Source organism: Drosophila simulans, chromosome X (assembly GCF_016746395.2).
Source record: "Drosophila simulans strain w501 chromosome X, Prin_Dsim_3.1, whole genome shotgun sequence".
Lineage (NCBI taxonomy): Eukaryota > Metazoa > Arthropoda > Insecta > Diptera > Drosophilidae > Drosophila > Drosophila simulans.
In genome coordinates, this window is record NC_052525.2 from 7,881,806 (window position 1) to 7,893,874 (window position 12,069).

Here is a 12,069-nt window from a genome sequence, read left to right on the forward strand (position 1 = left end):
ATGAAAATACGCAGGAAAAACGGGCAAAGCGAAGCAGACAGCCACTGTGTAAATATAATATGAATAATTTTGTTAGTCGTGCCCCCTTTTTTTATAACATTTTTATACCCATTACTTGTAGAGTAAAAGGGTATGCTAGATTCGTTCAAATGTATGTAACAGGCAGAAGGAAAAGTTTTTGACCATTAAAGTATATAAATTCTTGATCAGAATCAATCTGGACATATTCGTCTGTCCCTATGAACGTCGAGATCTCGGGAACTATAAGATCTAGATAAATCAGATTCTATATACATATATTCTTGATCAGGATCATATACTGTATATACTTCTGCCACGCCCACTCTATTTTTCATAATTTTATGCCAGATATCCCAGCAAAATGATGAAATTTCGTGTTCGCATTCACACTAGCTCAAACTAGGGTATCTGATAGTCGTGTAACTTGACTATAGCATTCTCTCTGTTTTTTTTTTTTTTGTTGCGGGGGGCCAGAGCAAGTGACCCACGAAGATGGCACAGCATAAAACGGTTTGAGGAGAAAAAAAAAAACTAAATGAAAGTGCTGACCAAGCCGCATGTGTGAGCTTTTGCGTATTCCAGAAGGCTTCTCGCTTTTTGGTAAGCATATAAAGTCATGGAAAAATAAATGGTTATATTTAAATTCAAGCACAGAGTTTAATTAAAATATTTGCCAAAAGAGGGAGTTTTTTTCAGTTACGTTTTAGTACAGCCACAGCCATTTTATAATGTTTCTATCTTGGCTTTAAGTTTAAACTTCAACTAAAATGAAGAGTTTGGTTGTTAATTCTTTTTGTTATATGCAAAGTGTCCAACGAATTTATATCCATTTCCAGCGGACGCATGGATTGTTTGCACCCATTTTTCCGATGGCTTTACCCACTTTTCCATTGCCCCACTGCACTTGCCTGCATTCCGCGTGGAATTTGGGGCATCCTGTTTGATATATTCTCGGTGATATGACCAATTACATGGCCATCAAATGCAAACGAATGCAATCATTCACTAACTGACACCCTGTGCCAGTTGCCCCACCAGCTCCACTGCTCCGCTTCTTCACTTGCCCACTCTTCACGCCACTTTTCCAAGCTTTTCCTCCGCCAGTCATCGTCATATCCTTGCTGGTCCTGTCAGGGGCGTAAACGCTGCGTCCGAAGCTTAAATGGCAATATTTTTGCCAAGTGTCAGGCGATGCCCATCAACTAGCCCACACACACAAACACACACACACAAACACCCAATACATGCAGCCATTTGGAAATACCGAATTTCATTCGTTTTGTAGGTGTTGCAACCTGATGAATTGAGCGTAGAGCACGTGCATGATCCCCATCATCATTTTTTATGGCCATGCGTCAAAAAAGGAACAGGAATTACCAGTAGCCCCCGGCAAGCTAGCCTTTAATGCCATCTGGCAATGGCAATGTGTCAAAACGAATCGGGACTTCCCTACGATGGCCAAGTGCAGAAAAAAATAAAAAGGAACAACGATCCAAAGTAGTCGGAGTTGCGGGAGCCAGATCGGATTTCGGTGGTGTAAGGAACTTGGGAAAGCGGCGGAAAACGGAAGCAGGAAGTAGGAAATGTCGCCGACACGCACACTCCAAAACGGAAAGCGGGAAAATGGGAAAACTGGAGTGTGGAAGGGCACTGCTGCTAACGCATTTCTAACGAGCGCACTTTAAATGGCATGTGCTCTCTGGGAAAATCATAATATATTTAATTATTTGCATTTGGCAAGTGAACTTTTACAAGTAATGCGAAAAATGGTTGCCCCTAAATATATATTCCTTCTTTTTATTTAGTAGCAAAAGTAGTAAGTGTATGCGAACGCTCAAATCCGCTGTTCTTTGGCTTTATCGAAATTGGTGGGAGTTGGCCACGCCCTGTTTGCTTTGCGAATGTTTCTTCGTGTGTGTGCGTTTTTGGCATCATTGACACGCGGGGATAGCATGCAACATTTTTAGCATTTATGTATGTGTGCTAAACTAACCTTTGGCCCCCACCTCCACTTTCGTTCACTTGGCTGGAAGGCAAACGAAAGCTGATTACTTTGGCACAATGGAATGCCAAAGCGGGCACAAAGGACGAAGGACCTCAAATGGGTTACAAAATTAATGTTTAAGAAATGAAACTCTCTCTCTCTCAAAAGATTTTCTCAATTAGAGCATTCAATTTGCAGTTAACAATACTTATGCGTCAGAAGCTTTATAATGCACAGTTTTGCGGAATTAGCTGTATTATCCTCACAGTTTTGCAAAAAGTTCAACTCATTTGTCCTTTTGTTTTGGAAGCTATATTGGTTGTCAAAATATTGGCAAAACTTTCGCTTCACTTTGCTTGTACTAAGCTGTGCTAATATTTGCGAAGTTAGTTTTTAATGAGGTCTCATTTGCCCCTGGGGTCCACACACTGGCTCCATTCTTTGTGATATAATAATCCGATTGCATCCACTTCAATGCGGAAGGCAACTTTGGGAAAAGGCGGGTGCATGTGTTATGTCGAAAGTTTACAGAGCTCATTTGGGTTCACTGGGGATTACAAGTGCGAACAGACATTTAAGTGTGTTAAATGCACAATTTATGTTTGAAAACAACAATGGAACAGATGTACAAATTGCACGAATCGTACGTAATTCAAAGATTTAGTTATAGAAATCCATATTTTGCATGTTCTTTCAGAAAATATAATCAAAAGTTTTGCGAAACTGCATGGCAAATTGATATAAAAATGTCATTTACTCGCTAACATAATCCCCCTGATCCCCCAGATGTACAGGCTGCATGTGTGTGCGTGTGTTTCGAGTGTATTTTCCAAGCAAATGGCAACGTAATCAAGTCGAGTCGCTTTCGCTGTCAAGATAACGCACACACACTAGCGCACAAGCGCAGTTCTGAAACGGAAACGGAAGTGCAGCCATTGACAGCGGCAGCGACAGCACTAAAAAGATGGCGATGATGATGACGCGATATTTGTGCGTATGCGTGTATGTGTGCGTGCCTGTGTGTGCATGAGTGTGTGTGTGCTATAAATCTAATATCGCTTAATGTTGAAAGAAAGCTTTGCGTGGGAGCCCGCATTTCCCCGGCTTTTCGTCGACTTTTCCCCCGATTTTTTCCTTTTCTCCCTTCTCTCTCTTTCCGCACACTCACACACACACACACATGCACACACATGTCAATGTCAGCAGAGTGGTGGGGGGAAGCCCCTGCCCGCGAAGGAAAATCTCTCTCAAAGAGAGAGAGAGTTTTCGTGGGTGGCAGATTGGCAACGCTCGATTGGCAATAAATTGAAATACGCGACCATAAAATCACTTAATTGCGAATTCGTGTCTCGCCATCCCTTTCCCACGCCCTCTGCCCATCTCTCTTTTGCAAACGGGAAGCGGCCAATTCACGTGCCCCACATTCAAGGCGCTCCTGATGCACTATAAAAAATATTTAATACTTTTTAGAGATTAACTCAAATCGTTCATATCGTTTATTACATTATTTAGTTTTTAGTGACTAGTGAGAGCCTTGTGAACTTATGAACTTTGAGCTATTAGCACCATTATTTTCTGCCAGTGTTTTTAAGAATGTAATTGCATTGCGGCAGCAACTGCCAATGGCGAACGCATTCAGCTTTTCACTCGTCGCCTTTTCTGGTTGGTTGGTCAGGAGTTCAGCTGAATTTCTGGGCTTCGGGGGGTCATTTACTGCTGGTAGCTCACTCACTTTCACTGCCATCCGCTGCTGCCGTTACGGTTACTTGATGATTATGGCAAATTGATTTGTTTGCCGCGCACTTTGTGGCTTTTAAATGACGCCGCACACACAAACACACACACACAACCACAACTCACGAACAGGTATAAGCGGAAGACAAATGAGCAATTGGCGGTTGGCAATCAAACGGCAAAGGGACGAGGGTATCGTCAAGTTGAGATTGAGATTGGTTAGGTGGCAAATGTCATATCAGTGACTAGAAATGGCAATTGATTGAATTGGGGCTATAAAAATCAAAGGAGTGCTATGCTAGAAAGCAATTGAAAAGGTCTAAGATCAGATCAAGATTGGTAAAATAAGGAAAATTCCTTGCCATATAGAATTTAACTTCTTTAGTATCCTATCTTAATCTGCATATATGTAACCCCTATTTTCCTGCAAATTAATGCTGCAACCATAATCTCCAATGCCAACAAAGGCTGGCTGCTGCAGAACTTTAGGAATGTCCCAACTACTGGCAGTTTCTGCTGACATTGGTATAATACAAAATACAGTACAAAAAAGAAAAATATCTAGCAAATGTAGTAATAACATTCAGACTCTAGGGACATGAAGATGGGGGCATGTGTGAATGTACGAGCTTGAAAGCCGTAAAATGCAATGCGTCACAGGACTGAAGATTGAACTGCAGGCCACACTGACACAGATACATATGCAGATACAGATACAAATACTGATACAGATACAGATGCAGCCGCATACAAGCTCTCAAGTGCAGCTGGTAACAAATTTGCACAGAACTCGGATGAGGAAAATGGGGGTGCTGCAAAAAGTTCGCGCTTTGATAAACAAATACAAATGGCGGAAGGTAAAGTCCGTAACCCGTCGCAGAAACCGACAATCCACTAACATGCGCTCCGTAATCCTACCCCACCACCTCCCCCCCCTTTTTTTTACTACTTAACGCCGCCCCTGTCCCCTTTGTGACATTTCCGCCCTTCTGGCCCAAAACTCTGCTACCCCCATTGCATTAAGCGTATGCAAAACCATCAACGTCATGGCCCAATCCTTATCTCTTTGCCTTCCCCGATCTCTGGCCAAAATGCAGGGAGAGAAACGAGTTGCTGGATATATATCAGACGTATCAGGAGCAAAGTATCTGAGTATCTGGCAGATGCGTTTGCAGCAAAAGCTTTTGCACCGCGAAAAACTAGCTGTTAAGTGGGTGCCAAGCATTTGACAAAAATTCAATAGTTACAATACTATTTTTTGTATAATTTGGCCAAAAATGGTCAGAGAGCTAAAAGAATTACATCTTTCTACTACTATTTACCAATACTAACCATCCCCATCCCCATCAAAATTTGCGAAAAATGGCAAAAAATTACAATTTCGCAGTTTGAATAGAGTTCGCTAGGAAATTTTGTTACGAATTCAACGAGGTATGACATTCCATATTTGAGCCATTATTTTCAATGTTATGCTCAAAATACCGATTATTTATTTTACAAAAAATCAAGGAAACGATTTTTTGAAAAAAACTCAATTTTTATGTTGGCTTTTTTGGCTATAACTTGACTAAAAATGGCCACAGGATCAAAAGAATTACCGTTTTGTGCTCCTAATTACCAATACTAACCATCCCTATCACTTTTGGAAGGACTTTGAAGAATTAATTTTCGGCCACATTTTCGCATTTTTTGTAAGGGGTTACATCATCAAAATTTGCGAAAAATGGCAAAAAATTAAAATTTCGAAGTTTGAATACAGTTCGCTAGGAAATTTTGTTACGAATTCAACGAGATATGACATTCCATATTTGAGCCATTATTTTCAATGTTTTGCTCAAAATACCGATTCATTATTTTACAAAAATTAAGGGAAAAGATTTTTGTCAAAAAATGCAATATTTAAGATGGGTTTTTTGGGTATAACTTGAATAAAAATGGTCGCAGAACTAAAAGAATTGTATTTTTTTACTCCCAATAACCAATATTAGCTATCCATATCATTTTTTAAAGGTCTCAAAAAAATCAATTTTTTGATGATTTTTTTCATTTTTTTTTTAAGGCGTAAAAATGAAAAAAAAAAATATAAATATAAATTTTTCAAAGCAAAACACCAATTGATTGAGAATGAAATCACGAGTTTATTTAGGTATGAAATTTCACTTTTAAAGCATTATTTCCTAGGTTTTTGTGCTCTTCTCTTAGCATTGACAGCCTTCGATAGCCTTACAGTTTTTCTCTCAGTGCACCGACTGGCTTACTGGTAACTGGCAACTGGCAAATGGTTACTGGCAACTGGTTACTGCCACAGTTGCTTGGTTTACTGGGCACGCAGCGAACGACAAATGTAACTGTCACTTTATGCGCAGCCATTCATGTGTGGAAGTGGGTGGTGCACGGGTGGTGCATGGGTGGTGCTGTGGGTGGTGCGGTTGGGATGCAAATTGTATCCGGATGTCACAACTTCTTGGGCCACACACACTCGCACACATGCGCCAACGTTGGGAAGACGTTTTTATTGCGTTATTCATATTTCATTTGCACCGGACCGAGGAGCCGAAGGAGCTAAAGAAGCTAAAAGGACCACAAGTCCTTGGCTGTGGCATGCTGGGTCCTAAGTGCAGCGGTTAGTGGCTAATAAATCCCACCCCTCATTTATGCTACGTTTCCTCGAGCGGCCACAAATCGCACCAATAATGTTAAACATACAATTGCTGAATTTATGACACACAATTATCATTTCTGAGTGGCTGGCATTCAAAAATGCATATTACGACAGTGCTGTTGATCATTTACTTATTGAATAGGTTAGAATACAAAGCAGGTATAACGCAACTATAAACTTTATTCATTAAAATGCCCCTCAAGTGAAACGTTCCATTAGCTGACGCCGATCGGCGAAACTCGGATATAGATACATCCATATATAGCGTGTCAAAAATCCGCAGGACCCTTGGCGTTTTATTGTTCCTCGGGCCAACCACTTAACTGAAACTGGAAACTGGTAGCTGACCAATGACCCCCCCGAGCAGCAGGAAAGCGGTAATCTCTCCCACCAGCCAACAGCTAGCAGCCAGCAGCTAGCAGCCACACGGACCTCAGGCCATTCGAAAGTGCCGACTATCACCCACAAGGAGGCCAGCCAACCCAGCATCCGGGCATCAGTGTAACCTCAGATCCTACCTGGCCCACTAGCATTGACACGGACACCTTGATGCGACGGTGGTGCTGGTGCTGGTGCGGGGGTGGAAGGACTCGTGCTGCAGGACCTCCGGGCGTTTGGGCTTTGCTGGCGGAGGAGAGGGGAGATAGCAGGGCGGAGAGCGGCGAGTGGAGAGTGGAAAGTGTGAGTGGCGTGCTTATGAGTTCATGAAATGCTCTTTGAATATGCATGAGGCCCTAAGGAGCGTTGAGTGCTGCTCCGCCGGCATCTCACCAGCTCCACCGCCTCGCAGCCAGAATTTGGCCTGCTTTGGCCTGGCGGTGATTTTGCCCACGGCCCGCGAATGTAGGCAACACTTCTTTTTTGTGCACTCCACGTCGGCGGCACTGAGAGAAAAGAGTGGATTTAGATCTGCAACGAAGTCAGTTCTTATCGGTGAGTGTGAAGTAAGTAGCGAAGTAAGCACCAGGTGAGTGTACATTAGTGTCATTCAATGGAATCCTTGATCTGATCCTGAATCCTGATACTGATTCTAATAGTGCATTAGATGCACAATTTCTCCATGTGCTTGCTCCATGGCATCACCCTCGTCGCTCGTCCGGCAAACGAAATGAGTTGAAATTAAATTAAAGTGGTAAACTTGGCCAGGGGAAATTATGGAATATATATTTAAGCCAACTGCGGCAACTAACCGAAAACCAAGAAATTCACTTTGCTCGCAAGTTGCTCACTTGGAATCGTAAAAACTTCGCAATGAGCTACAAATCCGTATGATATTTTCACGGGCACTTTATAGAGTAATCCACGAATTCGGCGCTGTGTTGTTGAACAAAACTTTGGACAACTTTGAATTCATTCACTTGCCTTCGGCTGGCATTTTGATGGCAGATGCAAGTGCAGCCGATGTGAAGTCATCAAATTATGCAAAGGTTAATGCAACAAAAGGCAGCTGGGACAGGTGGAGCAAGTGCAGCAGTGCAGCCACCGCCAGCGATTCCCTAACGGATTACTCCCATATATATTCACACATATGCACAACAGATATGAAATATGCATGACCCACCGGCGGAATATGGAGCAAAAGTTGAGAAACTCCAAGGAAAGTGCAGTGCGTTTCACAAAGGTAATGCAGCTATGGCCTTTTTGGCGCTACTTTAAACTAGAATATTGTTGTAAATTGAAAATGTTATACTTGAAATAATTTAAAATTTAAGTAAATTCCAGTGAGCTTACAATTTCACATGTGAATGCATGCAATAAACACTCTCTTTTTTTTCTTGCATATTTATAGTGCCGTAACGCACTGTACACTCCATTGTGGGATTGTCTACCGTAAAGCTTTCTCAAATGTCGCTTGAAAGCAAATTGCATAAAATCAGCCTAAGAGCAGGCAACATGCAATTTTTATTTTCCTTTGTGGGCGGCTGAGTGTGTGTGTGTGTGTTTGTGTGTGTTTGTGCTACAGAAGGAATTGCGAATGGCGAAAAAAAAGTGAGTAAATAAATAACCGAGTAGGAAACTCAAACTTGAAGATAAATGCAATTTTCAGCTGCAGCAGGAAGGACAACGGCAGCCAAAAAAAAAGAAAAAAAAAAACTAAAAAAAATATGAAAAAATGGAGTACAAATGATGGGAGAAAAAAAGAAAAGCTCTGCCATTTCCGCCAAAGTCAGTTGCGCTCCTTCTTATTCGCCTCGTTTTGCAGGTTTCCTATTTTATATATATATTTTTTTTTGTTCCTTGCGGTTTGTATGGCATACTTCCTTGCCTTGCCTGGCGAAAATTCTTTTGTCGCAGCTTAAAAATTTTCAAGTGTCCGCCGCCTCATCCTGGCCATTTTTCACCCACCCCCGGGCTCATTTGGCAAACTGGCCAACATTAATGTTGGGCGGGGAAAAGTGAGGAAAAGCGAGGAAAAGTCGTGGGGAAGTGTGGAGAAAAGTGCCGGGGCGAAACAGAAACAGCAAATGCAACTGCAACTGAAATAGCGACAACAACTTCATTTATCAAAACACTCGCTGTCGTCCATTCCCTTCAACCCTCCACCACCCACCTCACCCACTATTCAGCACCACCCACTATTCAGCACCACCCACTGGCCTTTCGAGTCAAAGAGCCAACTAACCTAATTCCTGGCCAAATGGCACTTGGTCAGTGCCACGCCCACTTCTAACACACGAGCAGTGGATAAATACAAGTACGCTATCTAGACAAATCAGCCAGTAAGGTGTTAAGAAAATTCAAGACATATAAATATATATATTCTATATATGTATAAACAGCTGAAGATGGAAAGATTTTTAAATAATAACTACCAGTATTTAAACTGGCTTATTAAATTATGAAACAATTTAAAAACACAACAAGTGTAGTGATTAATACAAGTTATCTAAAACCAATCTGTATGTTAAACTTTGTTTACAATTTTGATTAGATATTAAATTCCAGATTAGTTACATTTATTTTTAGATGTGAAAATGAAAATATCTATTAAAAATTCAAAATGAAACTAGTTAATTCATTTACGAAGACCTTTGAAAACACCAAACAAAGTAATTAACATATATTAACGCATGTAGTACTTTTCCATTTGTTTGAAATTTTAATTAGATTTTAAATACCAGATTAAATCATTTGATTCTAACATTTATTTTTAGATGTTTAAATCAGGCTGTAGTCATAAAATTCAGAAATCCACATGACATTCACATTTGCTCTCGTATCGTGTTATTTATTTATTCATCATAAGGCAAAAGCGATTGATGTAAATCGACTGACATCTCGCGAACGCCAGTTCCCAATTAACTTTGTGCCCGTGAACAAACGAAACGATTGTATGCCCAAAATTATCCCCATTGTTTGTCGGTCGGTAATCAGTCTCTGTTGGATTCTGTAGCGGAATGAATCCCTAATCCAATCTCGATACGTGTACGTGTACCATCGCCATCATCTACCATCCATCGTGTTATGCCCATCAACTTTGTTGTTGGCCCAAATGGGGTTAAGGCCTGCGACATCAATCACGGGCATTATCTATTAAATGAGCATTTCGCCCCCAAAACGCAGCTACCCGCTACCCGAAAATCTCCAATCAAAAATTTGTCAACACATTTGGATTGCAAACCATTTTGCCATTTTGCCAGTTTGCCAGTTTGCCATTTTCCAGCCAGGCAAAAAACCCCCCCTTATGCATTCTCATTTGTGTAATTACATTTGGCGCATTTCGCAAAACAACAATTAGCGCCGCATTCGCGGACGCGACTCGTTTACAGAATGCCATCAAAAACTTTCATGTTGCCGAGCAGCGAAGGAAACATCATCAATCATGCATTTGAAAAGTTTATTAAGGCCCACACACACACAGACACACACACACACACACACTGGTGTGGATGGCAGATGGGTGATGGGGTTTATGGGGGTTTAGGGGGCTCTAAGGGGGCTTCGAGGTGGCGAGGTTACGGGCTTCTGGTTTCTGTTTTCCGTTTTCTGGCTGGAGCTGATGCCTGGTGGCAAAGGGCAAGTGTACTTAAGAGCTGAAAACTTTTCAATGGCTTTTTGCAGCAGGGAGCTGAGGATTCTGGGCTGCGAAATAGAAAGCCAGGACAGCAAAGACCAAAGTTGCACCAGAGATGTGCAGTGCGATCGATACAAGTTACAAGTTTCTAAGGCATCAATCATTTCGCTTACCAGTCAATCATAGTTTTTTGCTGGTCAAGAACGAGAGTTTTGCCTTGAAAAGTAATGTAAATACAAAGCCTATCATTAAATTCGTAGACAACTTTCCATTCACCATATTAGCTTTACGTATTATTTATCGATGTTGGAAAACTTTACATTTTCCAGCATCAAAAGGAAAGCGGAAAGTCGACCAATATCGCTTAGCATGAATTAATCATGAGCCGAGGCCATAATCCCTGGAAAGAACTTTCCTCAGCCCGCCGCCACCTTTGTCACAGTGGCTTTTCCGCGATTTCCTCGAAAGTCTATTTAAATGTTGACCCTGAAAGTGTAGATCGCATTTGAATGAGACAAGTAGGCTAGTGGAAATGCAAATGGAATGCATTTACCCAGCCACATTGCAGTGTTGGAAACTTCTATATTTATTCCTCGTTTTTTTGTACTTTTTTCACTTTCGCTTGATTTACAGCCCGAAAATGCAGGCGGCAATAATTTCGCCAGCACTTTCACTCAGAACCGAACCGCTAATCCCCGCACCCCCCGATGTGACCCGCTAATCTTTGACGATATTCTCGCAATATAAGTACGTGGGTGTTCATCAATTTTCAATAACAATGGAAGCCAAAGGGAAAATGCACAAGAAGGAGAATCGGGCTCCAGACAATGGCAGCACGTGGCGAATTTACGATGCAAAATCTGCACAGAGAAATGGCAAAAGAAAAAAAAAACGAAGAAATCAAATGAAAAGAAAAGAAAGGAAAATAAAAGAAGAGGAAAATGGGAAAAGTCCCGAGTCCGCTGGCTTCAAGCAATTTCAATAAATCGCAAATGATATAAAGCGATTGAAGGGGAAGATGTGGCGAAAAGGACGGGTAATGCAATACTTTCAGTCAATAGCCAGTGCGATAAACAAGGGATAAACGAGCGGAGAATAGAGTTCGATAATCGTTAACTGCAGTTTACCTGCAATCGGCGATTTGTTTATCGATAAAATCGAAATTCCTACAGAATAATTCGTAGTGCGGAAAAATGCGGATTATTTAGAAAGCAAATTTATTGCTGCAATTGCTTCATAATTTATGAATAGCCACTTACAAAACGATCAGCATCAATTGGCTGATTTGGTATGAAAAAGATAAACATCCTTGCATTCTGAGTAAAAACTGAAGGAGAGGCATGCAGGTGCGTTGAGTGAAAACGGAGTTTTCACTGTTTGAGCAAACCCTCTACGTACATTCTGTATGTGATGCACATGTATGTACATCCTCTGCTCCTTTACACTCCTGCGAAGCTGAATGGACGCCCATTGTGGCAAGCACCCAAACACATTGACCGACCGAAGGATGCCGCAGGCTTCCAACGTCTGTCTCTTCCCAGACTTCACTTGAGCATATACACTGAGAAAATTGCACTGAACTACTGTGATATATATGAAATATGAATATATGAGATGTATATATGGTACGATATATGGTATGGGTATTTAGGT

At 41.4% G+C, this 12,069-nt stretch overlaps 1 protein-coding gene across 1 annotated transcript in view; it reads right to left on the reverse strand.

Annotated features, from left to right (window-relative positions):
- LOC6725439 (acetylcholine receptor subunit alpha-like) overlaps positions 1 to 12,069 on the reverse strand; it is an 88,736-nt gene that overhangs the window by 35,595 nt on the left and 41,072 nt on the right. The gene's annotated exons all lie outside the window — the stretch shown is intronic.